The sequence below is a fragment of the Equus quagga genome, chromosome 14 (genome assembly GCF_021613505.1).
Source record: "Equus quagga isolate Etosha38 chromosome 14, UCLA_HA_Equagga_1.0, whole genome shotgun sequence".
NCBI lineage: Eukaryota > Metazoa > Chordata > Mammalia > Perissodactyla > Equidae > Equus > Equus quagga.
In genome coordinates this window covers 78,865,900-78,883,700 of record NC_060280.1, presented here as the reverse complement: position 1 = coordinate 78,883,700, position 17,801 = coordinate 78,865,900, and the positions used below count along the sequence as shown (strand labels likewise).

Sequence of the window (17,801 nt, the reverse complement as noted above, 5' to 3'; positions counted from 1 at the left end):
GAGGGACTTGGCCATGTGATAGAATCATGAGGACGGGGAAAAGATCTGACTTGGAACGCGGAGACTGTCTGGGACCCAAAAGCGGGGGTGCTGTGAAAAGAATAAGTAAAGATAGAGACTTTAGGCAGGGAGGAGCCGTGGTGACCAGGAGAGAGGGGAAGACGGCACGACAGGCGAGCTGACCTCCAAGAATCCAGCGTCGGGGTTTCAAGTGGGTCACAACGTGACTGCTGTGATCAGTTATTCCGCCACCCTGGAGCGGACCAAAGAAAGGCACTGTGGCTTGTTTACGTTTATACCATCGGTGTGTGCAGCAGAGTCTCTGAGGACAATAACCAGAAATGACATCACTGAAGAAGGAGAGAATCCTAGCAGAGAAGATGAGAATATAGAGAAAATGGTAAAAGGAAATACTGTGACCCAGGAGAAAATCTCGTCCACGTGCCCAGGAAACATGGCCAAGAATATTTACAGCAGCATTACTATCAATAGCATAATGGGAAATAGCCAAATGCACACAGGCAGGGGATGGTAAAAAAAAGTGTGGCATAGTCATATAACGGAATACTATTCAGCAGCAAAAATGAATTAACTATGGCTAAAGGCATCAATTCAGATGAACCTGAAAAACAGAAGGCACAAAAAATTACCCTGTGTGATACTATTCACATAAAGTTCAAATGCACACAAAATTATCAAATATATTCATTTTACTAAACACGTTTTCAAACTGCAATGACAGGCAAGAGAACAACAGACACACATGTTCCTCTTGGTGAGGGGACAACCAGCAGCGAGCGCCCGCGGCTGCTTCATCATTCCAGCAACGTTCTATTTCTCAAGTTGGGCGAGTGGTCCAGGAGTATTTTTTTCACCTTACATACATTATATTTTATTTTTATATATGTCAAATATCTTATTAAAAAATGAACACAGCATTTATAAAGGGGGAAGGTCCCCAAGGACTGTCATACCGGTCTCTCTCAGAGATCTTGTGAGAGCTCTGAAGACCAGGTCACCTTCTGCCCATGTCTCTTGGTCGGCCAGGGATCTACAAATTCTGGCATCCAATTTTCCCAACACTTTGAGCAACTCTGAAAAATTTCAAGACGATTGGAAAACAATCTTTCTAATTGGCAGAATTTCAGTCAGAATCAGAGTTCTCCTTGCAGCAAACAAAGAAAAAAATGAACATTGTGAACTTTAAAAGAAAACAGTCTCTTGAGAAAAGAATAAGTTCCTCTGAGCAGTAATCTCAAAGTGACACCAGGAGAGAAGGAACTGGGCAGCCCCACTCTCCAAATGGGAGGCTTGGGAGAGGCTGCAAAAGAAATCCCTCATGGGGACCATCCAGGCGTCAGTTAAGGTGAGGGGTGAGAAAGGGCTTCTAGACAAATCTGGGAACACAGCTTTGCTCTAGAATCTTGGAATGTTTGACCTTGAAGAGATGGGGCATCAGCTGACGCTGGTTGGGTTTTATAAAAAAACCTAAAACCATTCCAGGGGCAATATGAGATTTGCTTAAATCCTGTATGATTATTTTTCCAACTGAATTCATACAGCACTAAAATTTCTCCTCTCCTCCCCACCCCCTCTCCATCTCCAGTGCTGAACTCAGTGCAAAAGGTGAGTCAGCCAGGTGCGAAGCTGGGGCTCCAGACAGCATGAAGAAACTGGCCCCAGAGAACCAGAATCTAATCAACGCAGGGGGTGCAGAGCAGTTAACAACAAGTTCCTGAGAAGTCATCATCTAAACTGCTAGAAGCATCTAGGCCCCATACTTCACCTTTGCCCCCACTTCTTCTTTTCATTGCCAAGAACATCCACTCCAGCAGCAAGGGGCCATCTGATAGTATCACACAACTGGAGGCCACAGGATGGGGCTGAAGTTCACTGAAGACACTAGACTGTAAATAAATGATAAAACATGAGAGAAAGTTCAGGCTGCAGGAAAACACTCCTCATAAATCCTCTTGATCCTGATTGCTCCATCTCGAAGCAGATTAAGTGTAAAATACTGATCTTGAATGGGGTCCAGCCAAAACTTACACAGCTTTAGGGCTTTCTGGAAGGGCTGTGTTCTTTGAAAGAAGGTTAGGAAACGCAATGCTGGTGGAGGATCCGGGAAGGAGGGAGGAGGGGTCAATTTCATCAGCCAAGTGGGACATTCCAAACCCATCTGTGAAAGGCTGTCCCCTGGTACAGAGTGGTGCTAAGTTTTAGGGTGCATATGGGATAGCTATTGTAGGATATTGTGACAAAATTGGTCTGCTGTTACGAGTGGAGTTTTTATGAGGGAGAGAAATTTAAGGCTATGAAAGGACTTACTCATTTGATAGAACTCAGTAAGTTAACAGAGAGCTAATAGAGTTAGAAACTAATATTAAGAATGAGGACTCTGGTATCTGAATAATGAGTTACAAATGAAAGTTGAACCCACAACTAAAAGTATACAACTATGTACTGGGGGGGTTGGGGGAGAAAAAGCAGGGGGGAAAAAAAAGAAGAAGATTGGCAACCATCGTTAGCTCAGGTGCCAATCTTTAAAAAAAAGAAAAGAAAAGAAAGTTGATATCTGTCCTTGGATAGCAGGACAAGATGGACTGACAGACCGGCCCTTGGGTACTGGGCAGAATGTGATGTCACTAAGAGATCAGTCATTCACTCTTCTATTCAGTAAATATTTATGAGCACCTGCTGGACGTCAAGCTTTGCTCTTGGCAACAGAGGTACGATGCTGACCAAAAAAATGAAGCCCCTGCCCCATGAGCTTACTGAGAAGGAGGCAGGAGCCAAGAGAGGCAGGAAAGGCCTAAACCTGGACCTGCCACCAGGGTAGAGCGTGGTGACCATGGGTCACGTGGGCATCTGTTAAAGCTCTCTGCTGTTTCTGTGAATGGCCTTTGATGGGAATCCAGGAGCAGTATAGAGGGAAAAGGAAATACAGACTTCGCAGCCAGTCAACAGGGCTTGAGTCTTGGTTTGGCCTCGCTGTGTGCCTAAGATCTCTGAGCAGCAGTTCCTTTGGTTTTGAAAAAGCACAGTAATAATTTCCTTCCAGAGTATTGTCAGGATTAAAAATGACACCTGTCAAGCACTCAGCCTGACTAATATACAGATTGTGTTTAATAAAGTAAAGCTACTTTTCTACTTATGCAATTTGTATTTTTGGTCATTTTTTCCTCATTTATTTCTGTTAGGTCTTGGTGATATTCCTTTGAAAATATCAGCTGAGGAACAGGAAGACACAGACATTTGCCCAAGCTCTGGGGGTGCAGGGAGCCAGATGCAGTAAGTGTCTGAGAGTGAGCGCGTGCTGACGAGGACCCAAGCAGAGCCCCTGGAGGAAAATTTCAACCATGGAGGAGGCTGTCTTTTGGTGAGGATACGCTTCCCCTTAGGTCCCAAAGACAATGCTGGGTGAGACAGGTGGTCAGAGGTCCAGATGGGACCATCATAATTAAAGTGGACATTGGAATGGCCTTCACAGAGGGCGTGCACACACCATGGCCCCCTGGATCCTCCAGCTTGGCTGGAGAGGGAGGGAGCAGTTTCATTCCCCGTTACACTGCTTGCATATTAGGACTGGGGGCCAATGATTGCCTCGGTTGTTGCTGTTGTTTAGTACTTTGCTGTCCATGTTGTCAGCTTGGTTTTTGTTAATTACACTAAAATACGCATAATATAAAATTTACCATCTTAACTATTTTTAAGTGTCCAGTTCAGTAGTATTAAGTACATTCACGTTGTTGTTCCGTTATTGCCTCTTTTGAGCCTCAGAGTCCCGCGACTGGTGAAGTCGGACCCCAATGTCAGCACCCACGCTGCCCTGCTGCATCCTCATTGCCAGCCACGGGGACTGCTCTGCATTATGCTCTGTAAGTAGCCAGTGTGTCTCTCTCTGCATAACGGAAAGCGGGTTTGGGCACAAAGTGAAGCTCAGGATGCTGTGCTCCTCACCTTTCATCTCCTGTGTAGTTTGTATAAAGTTTAACATCTTTCACCTGCTTCTGACACACATTTACCAGGATATGACTCAAATGGAGCCTCACTTGGCTGACGTCTGCCTTTCCAACCCTGCCTGACTCGGCAGGGAAGCCAGGGTCTGGCAGCGGGAGCATTGTCGGGTTGCTGTTCCTGGCGCAGGAAAGCAGGCTTTGCTGCCTAACATAGCAAGGGACGAGGCAGGGCTCCTAATTCTTTTCCCAAGGCCTTTGCTAACACTCTATGGGGTTTTTCAGGAAGTCACTCTGTGCTTAGCTATCTGTCAGGAATAAGAATAACAAAATCAGTTTCTGTACAGTTCCTCTGTGGTGATTCACACAACCCGAAATACTTTCAGGTCATCCAGATTCAAAGTGTTTGAGAATGGTTAACCCTATTTTAGGAACTGATCTGACTTTTAATGATGATAATAGTTCGTGTGGATTTAGTGCCTAGTAGGTGCCAGTCACTGTGCTAGGAATGCGGGTCCTTAGGTGACCCAAAAGATGGTTCTAGGGCCAGGCTCTATCAATAAAGACGAAAGATGGCGAGATCTCTGAGACTCTTTCCAGGCACCATGGCTGCTAAGTCCCTAAAGGGCCAGTTAGACAGGAATGCTCTCAGGACAAACGGATCCCTGAACCTGGCCTAAGACTTCACCCTCACGAGCTGCAGCAGCCCACAGGCCAAGCCACCAGTCCTTTCGGCACTCTCACTTTACAGTGGAGGTCTGGAGAGAATGCTGGGCAGCTTCTTCTGTGCCCTCTTCCCCTGGGTCAAGCTTGGGGTGGGCCCTCCAGCCTGTCCACTCCAACAGCAGGAGGGGCAATGAAGAGACCAGAAAGAGGCAAGGGGTGGGCAGGGAGCCAGTGAGAGGAGAAGACCTCACACCTTTACTCTTCTCCCAGGCTTTCCCTCTGACCACAGCGGCCTAACTGGGTGGCCTTGTGGGCTCTGTTCTACCCTCACTTGTGTCAGAGCACCTCCTTCCCTGGGATTAGGAGGTGGTGTCCATCCCTGTTTTGACTTTGTGACCAAGTGGTCTCCTAAATCACTGACCATGGGATGCCTAGAGGATTATGGGAAGAAATCAAGGTCTCCCCATCTTTGAGGAAACTTCAGGAAATGGACCTTAGGAACACATCCTTGTGGTTCTTCCCCATACAGTTTCTCAGTAGTGAGCTGTATTGTAAGTTAAGAATACTTAAGGCATTTCTTCTGATTGCAACACAAATGCCTTCAGTTCAGCGATGACAATTTATCAGGGTCTATAAATTGTACACTAAACGCTCACAGGTTTATACAACACAAGCTCAGAGAGGAAATAAGATGTCCAACTTTCTTCCCCTTGGATTAACAAATGAAAACGCAGACACTGGATTCCACTCATTCCTGACTGTGGATATTCTTTCTCTGGCTTCTTTGACAAATTCTACCCTGATTTTCATACCCAGTTCCTGTACCCAGTTCTCATCCTGCTAAGTACCTAATGAAGCCCTTTTGCTGTTACTCCAGTCCCTTTGCCTTGGTCAAGGGTCAACATAGGTCCCTTCACCAACTAGTTAAGTCAACCTCATGACAGCACAGAGCTGTAAGCCTTCACACACTTAGCCAGTCATCTCCACAGACGGCACAGATGGTCACAACTCAGGGAATGTTTCCCTCTACCAAAGAGGAGCACTCTGCTTGGCCCACTTACTATCTTATTGTTGGATCATAGAGGAAATATGTCTGAAGAGCAGGAACAGCAAGGAAAACTTGAGGATTTAATTTCCTGAAAGTTTAACATAGGGATGAAGCTATCAAACAAAAAGCTAACATATTCTTAGAATATGGAACACAGAGCACAGAAGCCAGATCCTCTGTGCATCTGTCTCCTTCTTACTGTTGTTGGGCCTCCCCTGAAATAGGCCTTGATTCACTTCCAGACATCATCTTTCAAGAGAGGTGTTGACAATACATAGGAATCATTGAAAAAACAAGACATGTAGCTTCAATGAAGAAGATAGATAATGTCTTGGGGTGGATAATGGGCAAAGGCCGTGAAAGAGCTCTTAAAGACTTGTCACATGAATGAAAGTAGAAATGGGACTAATGGACAGATATTACATCTCTGCACTATAACTAAAAGTTTTTAAAAGAATTGTCTAAAAGTTGAACAAGTGACAAGTTCCATGTCACTGGGGTGTTTAAACAGTCACTAGATGACCACTTGACACAAACACTGTAAAGACAATCCTTACGTTGGGAGGTAGTCTAACTAAATGAGCTCTTGAAATCTAGGCTCTATACCAACTCATATATATTTTCCCCCATCTTATGGAAAAATGGAGAGGTGTCTTGTCTTACTCATAAAGCAGTTCGTAGAGTAGGAAGCAACATTTTTCAAAATGGTGACTCTAGGAAAACACAGATTCTTGGGATCACTAGTTGGGATGGAGTGGATGGAGAGGGGGAAAGGTTGGAATGGCGCTACTAACAGGAGGGAGAAGAAGATACATTAACAGGGAGGAAATCACAGGGCATGCGGATGGAATGCAGCTCCCAAGAGTTTGAGGGAGTTTTGATGGTCTAGAGAGGAACTTTATGAGGAAATTTGCTCCAATAAAATGAAAAGACAAACCTCATAGAGGATTTTATTGCTCATAAACCAAAGCCTGGGAACCTCACCATAGACAGCTGGGATCAACCTGAACTTCCCTCAGGCCTGCTACCCCATGGCGGGGCACTTCTTGGCTATTTTTGCCTCTGAATCACAGGCAGTGATTAGCAGCCTCCCTGAGACACCCTCCAGCTCCACCTCTAAAAGGACCCCCTTCTTCCCTCACTTTCTCTGCTTGCTTTCTCTATGTCCAGTAACCAAACGAGAACCAAGGAGCAGACCACCTTGGAAAACCAAGATACTGCCACTGCAGTTTGTCATCAACTAGAAAGACCTGGAGGATGGGGTCGAGGCCCTGTGCCTTGGCTTCACACAACCCATCCCCGTGGCTGGGCCAACACTAACAAAGCTCTCTTACTCACCAAAAGGAATCTTTTTGCAAAACCATGATATGGTTTAAGAACTGGTCCTTCCTCCATTGACCCTACTCTTAGAATACATCTTACTCTATAGTTTTGGGAGGGATGCTCACAATATGCTCAATTCATGATTTCACATATTGGAATCATAAAACAAGAGGCAGTGTTATCTGGCAGCTAAAAGAGGGCCAGGCCTAGAGCTACACTGCCTGAGTTTGAAATCTACCTCTGTCATTTGCTAAGTGTTGATCTTAAGCAAGATACCCAAATTTTCCGTGCCTCAGTTTCTTCATCTCTAAAAGGAAGAGAATAATTGTATATACCTCGTAAGACTGTTGTGAAAACTAAAAGATATAACACCAGCACACTATTTAGCCCAATGCCTGACATATAGGAAGTACTAAAAACATGTTAGCTACTAACACATTATTTTAGAATTTGAGGATAAAGGGTACATAGACCAACCCTTGCACACAATGCTTGATTGCAGAGGGGGCGGGTTCATCTGCTCCTCCGGTTGAGCTAGAAGCTTTTCTTGGGTCTCACTTTTTTGGCCCCATGCACGCCCTAGTTTACAGCAGAGTAAAATCTATTTTTATTATTGCCTCCTGATTTTTTGTGAGAGCTCCATCTTCATTTCACATTGATCTTATTTGGTGAAAATTGTAAAAAAGGCTTTAGTTTTTATGTTCCTTGCCCCTCGTCACCTCTGCCAAGTAGGTGGAAAAAGCCAGACTCCAGAGCTAGAAGTGAACCTCGGAACTTCTGCAGATGAGGACATGGGAGCCAGAGAGGTGAGGCCACATGTCCAAAGACCCACACTCAGGGACAGAGCCGGACAAAAACGGGTTCAGTTCTCCTTACATTAGTCCAATAAATCTGTTTATTAAGGACATTCTTAAAGGGATGAAAGGAATTATTTGTTAAATGAACACATGCTTCTCTCATAAAGTGAGTGTTTTGTACATTTTATACTTTCTGTAATAACATGTATACGAAATCATACATATGTGTGCATTGTTGACTGAGTACAATCCTTAACTAACTATAAACACTCCCATAAAACCCCTCCCAGCAACCCCTGGCCGCCTCTATCAGCTGCACAGCTTAGAAACAGAACTAAGAAGCTTAGAAACAGACCTACTGAAGCCAGAGACCTTCCCTGCCATTAAGTCAGAACAAGACCAGCGATAACTCCAGGATCTGTCCTTCTAGGAATAGCGCTTCCCTCCTGTGGCCGGGCTTCGCTCCACGCCACGCTGTAGGAGGAGGAGGAAAGGGAGATTCCTAGCCTTGTGCAGAGCTGTGCAGGGGGCTGGCCAGCCAGGACTTAGCTTTTCTGTCCAATAGGAGGGTCCTGTTTCAAAAGGTAAATGGCTTTCTCACTCAGGATCTGCAACTTTTCTCAAGCCCCATCTCCCCCCAAAATTACCAAGGAGGCTCAGACAAGTTCCTAAAGTTTGAATCATTCATTTATTAAACAAGTCTTCATTAAGAAGCCACTAGACCAGGGGCTAGGGATCCACTGGGGAACAAAACTAAACTGGGTGAGAGAAGGGCGACAATAGGAGCAGGTGGAGCCAGCCCAGGTAAAACAGTGAGAAGAGGAAGGGCCTTAGCCCCTGTTCCCCAGACCTGGCCATCTCTTCCCCATCCTTTGTATTGGAAAGAGCCCCCTCCAGCTCCTCTTTGCCTTTTGTCCCTTCCCTCATCAAAACCCGATTCCTGGGGAAATAACCAGCTTACTCACTCATTTATTCAACAAATATACGTCGAGCACCTTCTGTGCACCAGGTATTGCAGTAGGTAAAATATTAGTCATTTATAGCTTCTCTCAGGAGTGTTTGCATTTCAAATCCTTTTAATTTTTTCTTATACTTTTTAATTGAGATATAATTCACGTGCCGTAATTTCATCCTTTTAAAGTATACACTTCAATGGTTGTTTGTATATTCATAAAATTGTACTACCATCACCACTATCTAGTTCCAGAATATTTTCATCATCCCAGAAAGAAACCCCATGCCCATTAGCAGCCATTCCCCAATCTCTCCTTCCCTCAAACCCTGACAACCACTAATTAACTTTGTCTTATGAATTTGCCTATTCTAGACATTTCATATAAATGGAATCATATAATATGCGATCTTGTGTTTCTGGCTCTTTCACTCAGCACAATGTTTTCAGAGCCATCCCTGTCGTAGCAGATATGAGTAGTTCATCCTTTTTACGGCCAACGAATATTTCATTATATGGATATACCATATTTTGTTTATCCATTCATCAGCTTTTGAACATTTGGGTTGTGCCCCTTTTCAGCTATTATAAATAAAGCTGGTATGAACATTTGTGTACACATTTTTGTGTGGATATATGTTTTCAATCCTCTTGGCTATATACCTAGGAGAGGAATTGCTAGATTATCTAGTAACTCTATGTTTAACTTTTTGAGGAACTGACAAACTGTTTTCCAAAGCGGCTGCACCAGTTTACCTTCCAACCATAAAGTATAGGGTTCCAATCTCTCCACATCCTCACCAACATTTGTGATCGTCCATTATTTTTACTATAGCTATCCTGTGGGTGTGAACTGATGTCTCATTGTGGTTTTGATTTCCATTTCTGTAATAACTAATGATGCTGAGCATCTTTTCTTGTGCTTATTGGCCATTTGTGCATCTTCTTTAGAGAAATATCTATTCAAATACTTTGCTCATTTTTTAATTGTCATTTTATTGTTGAGTTGTATGCTTGGTTTATTTTTATTCCGGATACTAGATCCTTGTCAGATATATGACATGCAAATATATTCTCCCATTCTGTAGGTTGTCTTTTTCACTTTCTTGGTTGTGACTTTTAAAGCACAAAAGTTCATAATTTTGATGAAGTCCACTTTAATTATTTTCTCTTTGGTTGCTTGTACTGTAGGTGTCATGTGTAAGGAACCATTGTCTAATCCAAAGTCTTGAAGAGTTATAGCTATGTTTTGTCTGAGAGTTTTGTGTTTTTAGCTCTTATATTTAGGTCTGTGATCCAGTTTTAGTTAATTTTTGTATGTGATAGAAGGTAGGAGTCTAAATTCATTCTTTGGCATGTGGATATCCAGTTGCTTTAGCACCATTCATTGAAAAGACCATTCATTCTGCATTCGCTTGTCTTGGCACTCTTGTTGAAAATCAGTAGAGCAGAGACGTAAGGGTTTATTTCTGAACTCTCAGTTCTATTCCTTCGCTCAATGTGTCTCTCCTTATGCCAGTACCATGCAGTCTTCATCACTGTAACTTTGTAGTAAGTTTAAGATTGAGAAGCGTGAATACTTCAACTTTATTCTTCTTTTTTCAAGATTGTCTGGTTTATTCTGAGTCCTCTGCATTTACATATGAATTTTAGGAACAACTTGTCAATTTCTTCAAAAAAAAAGGCAGCTGAGATTTTGATAGGGATTGCATTGAATCTGCAGACAAATTTGTGGAGTCTTGCCATCTTAGCAACATTAAGTCTTCCAACCCATGAATCCAAGATATCTTTCCATTTATTTAAGTATTGTTTAACTTCTTTCAATATGTTTTATATTTTCAATGTGCAAGTCACACATTTCTTTTGTTAAATTTATTTCTAAGTATTTTATTCTTTTGATGCTTCTGTAAATGGAATTGCTTTTTTTTTCTTTTTTTTTTTTTTTTTGCTGAGGAAGATTCGCCCTGAGCTAACATTTATGACAACCTTCCTCTATTTTGTACGTGTGTCATCACCACAGCATGGCTGCTGACGAGTGATGTAAGTCTGCACCCAGGGACTGAACCCAGGCTGCCAAAGCACAGCGTGCCAAACTTAACCACTAGGCCACAGGGCCGGCCCCTGGAATTGTTTTCTAAACTTTATTTTTGGACCATTCATTACTAGTGTATAAAAATATAATAGATTTCTGTATTTTGATCTTGCATCCTGCAACCTTGCTGAATTCATTTATGAGTTCTAATGGTTTTTTGTGCATACTTCAAGACTGTCTTTATATGAGACCCTGTCATCTGCAAACAGAGATAGTTCCACTATTTTCTTTCCCATAGGGATACCTTTTCAAGTCTCATTTCTTATTGTGCAATGGAACCTTTTATCCCTCTGTAAACTAACTTCAGCCATGAAAAATATATGCTCCGTGAGGGCAAGAATCCGTTTCATTTCCAGCTGTAGACCTAGCACCTAGATTCATTCCTAGCACTTAAGAAGTAGTCAAGAAATATGTGTTGAATCAATGAAACAAGAAGCACCTGGGACAGTTCAGTCCGGGGCTCTTCTCCACACCCTGAAACCACACCAGCGGGGTGTAGCTTCTTCCATGCCTTCTCTCTCTATATATGCACTTATACTGCCGAGCCAGTGCCTGGCAATTAATTAGCACTCAATAAATATTTGTTTAATGGGTGAACAAATAAATAATGTCGGGTCTGGCGTGTGGGAGTGAATGAATGAGAACACGTGATGACATCTGGTAAAGGAAACACCATCTGTCCAACATCAATTCTATCTCAGTGTATGGCAAATAATGTCCCCTAAGATCACAGTGACAATAACATGCTGTCACTGAAATTCCCACAATTCTACGGTGGTTGTTAATCCTTGCTCCCACAAAATGATACTATTATGTAATTCCTCCTCGTTCTATCATTTCAAAAGCAATTCCAAAACTTGTTGGGGCAGGCAAGCAACGGCAAGTCACCTCAGCTGGCCGCCACGGCGCAACCTGCTGGCCCCACCGCCTCGCTTCCTCTGCTGTGACTCTTGCCCAGGAAATACTTCAGGTACATCTGGAAACACAGTGAAAACACTTGACGTGGACACCATGTGAAAAGTCAGTGCGGCGCAGGCGGCTGGGAGGCGCAGGGTGGGGGGCCCCGCCACCTTCCCTCCTGCTCCTGCACACTCTCTCTTCTTTTACAGAGAGCGTTATTGTTCCAGCTGCCCCCCACCCCCACAACCCCAGGCTCTCTCCGTGTTACAAATTAAAATCTATACTCACCAAATATGCATTTAATTCTATTTTACTCAGGTAATTATTATAAAATTGCATTGTTACTGTAAACGTATTTTAAGATTTTAATAACCATGAAGGAGATTTATAGCTATTACAGACTTGCTAATCCTCAATAAATATGTTTTGAATCAGGTTAGCATTTTGCATACAATAACCGTCCTATTAATTCTGGGGTGGGTTTTGTAGCCTTGACGGAAAGCACTGCAGTTGCTTTGCTTTCCCTGGGGCTCTTTAGGTTACACTTTAAGATTGGAGATTAAAACAGGGGAATTTTCCACCCTTCAGAAAACAAGACCCAGGAATAAGATTGAGTATAGCAGTGACAAGAAAGAGCAGGCAGCTTAGAGCAGTCGGGGAAAAGTCTGCACTAGGCGTCAGGAGATCAAGATCTCAGCCTGCTTCTCCCACTAATTAACTCTGTGCGCTGGCCGAGCCTCTCAGCCTTTCTTAGCCACAGTTTCCTCATTTGTCAAATCGGGATAATCATACCTAGCCGGGCCTCGCATTTTTGTGGTGGGGAATCTGAAATGTGAGTGTATGAGAAAATGCTGTAAAATCAGGCAGCGCTACAGTGTGGGGTCCGGGAATCCAGGCTCGGCTCTGCACTTATTAGCAGATGCACCTCAGATACATCATTTAACCCTCTGACCCTCAGTGTTTTCATCTGTACAATGTAAATAATAACAACAACAATAATAACGATAGTAGCAGTAATCCTATGGCTTAAGGATTTCTCAAGTCAAGTGAGATGAGGTACATGAGCCTTCACACAAGACCTAGCACGTAATAAGCACCAAAGGCTATTCTTTCCCACTTTCCATCCATCAGGATTGTATATACTTTCCTAAGATGAAATCCAAGACATTTGGGAAACTTCAGAATCACAGTCTTCCCATTTTCTGACAGAGAGAAACAGGCCTGCTGTGGTAGAGACACTCCCACCACCTATATTTTCCTGAATGCCAGGGTCCATTCCCCTTGCTATTAGCACACTTTCCACCACTCCTTGATTGGGAGCCCTTTAAAAAAGCTCCAATTAAAATGTTTAGTTTGACAGGCTGGCTAGGAGAAATGTCCTTAGACAGGAACACAGAGAGCTGTTCCCTTCAAGAGCTTGCTGCAGCTCTTCCAGATCGGGCGGTGGGGAGTTGGAGATTTGGGTCAGCAGAAAATTCCTTAGCAGTCAGTGTCTTTGCAAGGAAGAAAGAGGCAGCCTGGAAATGACTTTCATTCCTAAGCATGTAGCTATTTACTGTCAGCTGTGGATAAAATGTGGCCCCTCTGGACACTGGGACGCCAATAGCCAAGGCCTGGAATCACATCTGTCTACACCTTTCCAGAGTCTTCGAACCTCGCAGCAAACCCTGAGAAAAACCACCTCACCAAACTGCCCGGACCCAGCAACAAGGCACAGAAACACAGACCCAGCAAAAGGCCAGCACATGAGGAATAAACAGCCAGAGCACAGGCAGGGACTCCAGACTTTATTATGCTTTCAGCTTTCTTGACTGAACAGGGCCCCTGCCCATGGCCATCCCACCCTGCCCTTAACCCCCAACACACACACACATGCACAAACACACACACACACACACGCACACCCTCTAGGGACAAGCATAAGAGAGATTAGCTATATAAGCCAGGCAGACTTGTAAAACAGCTGAAGAATTAAATACTCAAGAATGTTTAGGCCAAGCTGCTGACCCATTTCCCTCCTTGCAAAGCCCAGGGAAGGAGAGAGTGGTAGAAAGAAAAATAAAGAGCCAGGGGGAAACAAAACCAAATTATTAAGTTCTTTTCATTAAATAAATAAACTCCATCTGACAGACTCTCCCCTGGAGTCCTGGGGTGCCATCAGTCCTGGGAAATGACTTGAGGAAAAAAAAAAACACGACAAAGACTCCTTGGTCTTGACTGGAGTGAGAGAGGCCATTTAGTCAATTCCTTTCACTCCAGTCAGATGCAAACAAGAATTGTAATCTAGATAGAGAAAAGGGGACCAGCACCATGTTGATATTGATTAGAGTATGGAAATGGGAATCAGTAAATTTCACTTTGAGTCACAGCCCTGACACATCTGCTTGTAAAGTGATAGCACCCAGATCTAAATGTCAAGACCCCAATCTCCAGTCCCCGCTGTCCTCTCCTGGAAGAACTGTAACCCACTCAAAGACAGCATCTCGCCCTTCAGTCGCCACTCATATCCACTCATCATCTGCATTCCTTCAGCTAACGACATCCCTCCATAGTGATGACCAGCCCATCAAGCTAAAACTTTCTGTCATCCTCCTCCTTTCCTTCTTTCTTGTCCCCCAGATCCATTTGGTTGCCAATTCCTGTCCATTCTACTTAAACATATCCTCTAAATCAGGTCTGCCTTCTGTTACCACCAGAGTAATTCAGGACTATGTCAGGATTTACTTTAAGTATCAATTCTCTTACCAGTGTCAGTACTATCAGCCTTTCATACGCCACATCATCTGCCACAATCTCATAAATATTATTGTACTAAAGTAAAAAATCAAATCCAGTCATTTCCTGATTAAAGACTAACTAACGCAACATTGCCTTAGCAGGGCACCCCTGGCCCTTCAAAGCTGATCTCTTCCTTCCTCTGTGGCCTTACTTCCCACCCCTCCTTGCTGAAGACCCTCAAGCCACAACGCATTCTACCATGGCTAGCTCTCCCATCCCCTTCCATGATTCTTGGCTCATTTTGTTCCCCCTACCTGGGATGTCCTTGCTTCAGGTGTGCCTGGTGACCCTTTCCCCAGCTTTCTAAAGACATCTCTTCTGTGAAGTCTTCCCTGGATTCCCAAGGCAACGTGAAGCCCTTCCCCCAAGCTTCGCTCAGATCACTATTACGGCACTTATCCTGGGTTGTAATTATCTTTTTCTGAGTCTGTCCCACTAGAATGGGAGTTCCTCAAGTCTATTCCTCATATTTTATTCATATTGGCTTCAGTGGGTGGCCTTTATAGACACTTCCTAAATGTTTTACTATATTAATGAACAAAAGGGCAAATTAATGCTGAACAAGCAAGTCAGCAGTGTGGACTTGGGCAATGAGTTTCAGCTCCATCATCTGTGCAAAGAAGGGGTCGAGTGAATGGGCTTTAAAAATCCCTCCTATCCCTGACACGACATGATTTTATGAGTTTTAGCTTAGAGATACTGGACAAGCAGACCTTCCTGTGTGGGAACTGAAGCAGAGAGCTGGGAACATGTAAGGCGGCCCAGAGCCTCCTGTGAACACGCAGGCGCTCGAGAGCGGGCAGGTTTACGCAGAGGTAAGCCAGATGTTTTAATTAAGAACACAGCAATGTACAGTCTCCAAACACTATATTATAACTTGCAATCTGATACGCCTGCAGAAATCTAGCCCCAGTTCTTCAGAGAAAAAATGATGGCAGGGGCCAGGCAGAAATAGAAACTGCCTAAAAGCAGGTGGGAAGGTGGGCGATGGGAGCAAGTGTGGGTGAGCAGCCATGGTGAGCAGCCTTTCTTCCTCAACCTTATCTTCCAGGACATCCCAACACAAACATAAACCTTCCTCTTTAACCAGACTGTTCTACTCAACCCACCCCCGCCCCGGACCAGTGCTGCACAAGCCAGCGCCCGTGCTCCTGTCAGTTCTATTTCTCTTGCCTGAAAGCCTTTGTGGTCCCTCTCTGGCCATATAACCAAATATTATGCATTCTTAATACCCACTCTCCCGTCCACTCCTTAACCACTCCAACCTAAAGGCGCCTCTTTCTTCCTCTTCTGAAATCCTCTGACAGTCTGACTCTCGGGCTTGCCCAGCCTAGTTACTGCTCTCTAGCTTAACATGATGCCTGACAAATAGAAGACACTCAATAAGATTTTTCTGGATGAATGACTGAGTATATTAAGAGCTAAGTGGAACCTATAGAGATGAATCTCTGCCCTCAAGGAGAACTGACAGTGTAGTGAAGGAATCAGATCAGGGAAATAACGGCTGTTAAAAGTATTCACAGGAATATATGCACCTGTAGGCTTGCTGGGTTTTGGTTTTGGTTTTGTCTGTTTTGGGATTTGCGGAAGGAAGCTTTCCTATGCACCTATGTCCTCTCCCCAAATACTCTGCAAGCTCCCTGTGGACAGCAACCAAGTTTCTTCTTCTTTCCTCCAAGACACCCACCGCAATATCTTGCACAGAAATCCAAAATGCATATTTATCAATTGATTTTCTGTATAAAGCCAGGATTGCTTACAGGAGAAAACTACAGAAAAGTAAATGGAGAAAAATATGTCTTAGAAGAGGCTTCACCTAAACTAGGACAGTGTGGGAGCTTGGTTAAGACGAAGAATGTTAGGCTGCAAGGAAAAGAATGGAGGAAAGAAGCTGGGAAGAAAGAGCCGAATAAAAGAATGCGGCTCCCAAGAGCAAACAGGAAAGGGAAGCTGGGGGAGAATGAATAATAGTTTCAAATAAACACTGGGGTCTAGTTAAGAATGGAAACAATTAGTGTGGACGGTGTCAGGTCACATAGCGCTAGACACATAATGCATTTCATTTCAGACAGAGTCGTTTTTCTATGTGTGGAAGACTGTAACGGGAACCAAAGTGAGTTTTGTCAGAAAATATTCATTTGGTCACCAGAAGAGAGAGAAGCCTTCAGAGGAAAAGAACCTAATCATTTCTTCCTTTTAATGATGTAAAAGCTGGGAGATATATATATATACACACACACACATATATATATGTGTGTATATATATGTGTGTATATGTATATACACACACGACTATGTACATATACATACTATGTATATGTACTATGGATATATATGTGTGTATATATATATGTATACATATACATAGTGGTACCTCTACATACATACATACCTCTACATAGTTGTATATATATATACACATATATATATATACACACACCCAGAAATGTTTGAGAATGAAAATGAGACTAATTGAAACAAGTAATTTAGTTCCTATTGCTTGGTCCAGAAATGTTGTAAAGGAGGAAGGCGGGGAAAGAAGGAAGACAAGAAGAAAGAGGAAGGCAGGGAGAGAGGAATAACGTCCACCTTCCAGGCTAGCTGCAAGATCCAGTAGGCATGTCTTCTGTTTCTCCTCACTTCCTTTCCAAAGCTCTGCCCTCACCTCAGCAAAGATGCTACCCAACTTACCACAGTGACATTCATGAAAAACAGAATTATGTAGAGTATAAAACCTAAAGGGAGAATCTCAAAATCTTAAGAACCATTGAGTTAACGTTCTTCCTTTAATTTTCTTCACTCTGTGGAAAATGATATGCCTAGTTTTAAAGAGATTACCTTGTCATATGTCTTGACAGGCTAAGCACCATATCACCAGCATTGATTAATGCTCTCTTCCTGTGAAACACATGAGATGTTTTTCTTTAGATAGAAAACAATACTATTCTATCTTTACTACTTGCCTGGGACATGAGTAGAGGTGTGTTTATAAGGATGATGAGGGAGGCAAATAAGAGGGGCCAAGGTTTTCTTTCTGCCAAAACTTTTAAACCAAGGAAGACTGATTAAAGTGAACATCAAAGGCAGACTAGAGAAGGGGAAGGAAATCAGAAAACTTCAGAGGTATGTATGGAAGAAGGAAGGGAGCACCCTTAATCACTTTGCCTCAATAATGGTGAAAGCACTGTGCCTGGCTAAGAATGGATGCTTATTGTATATATGTTGGATGGATGGATGCATGCATGGATGGGTGGATGGGTGGACAGGTGGACAGGTGGATGGATGGATA

At 43.4% G+C, this 17,801-nt stretch overlaps 1 long non-coding RNA gene across 8 annotated transcripts in view; it reads right to left on the bottom strand.

The window, feature by feature from the left end:
- The window catches only part of LOC124225209 (uncharacterized), a 103,806-nt gene that overhangs the window by 5,806 nt on the left and 80,199 nt on the right, over positions 1 to 17,801 (bottom strand). For 5 of the 8 annotated variants that reach the window (XR_006885035.1, XR_006885034.1, XR_006885039.1 and 2 more), the window contains one exon: positions 184 to 1,907. This is a non-coding gene — a long non-coding RNA (uncharacterized LOC124225209). The remainder of the gene's footprint in view (positions 1 to 183; positions 1,908 to 17,801) is intronic. The other 3 variants (XR_006885038.1, XR_006885040.1, XR_006885041.1) reach the window with 3 other exon arrangements.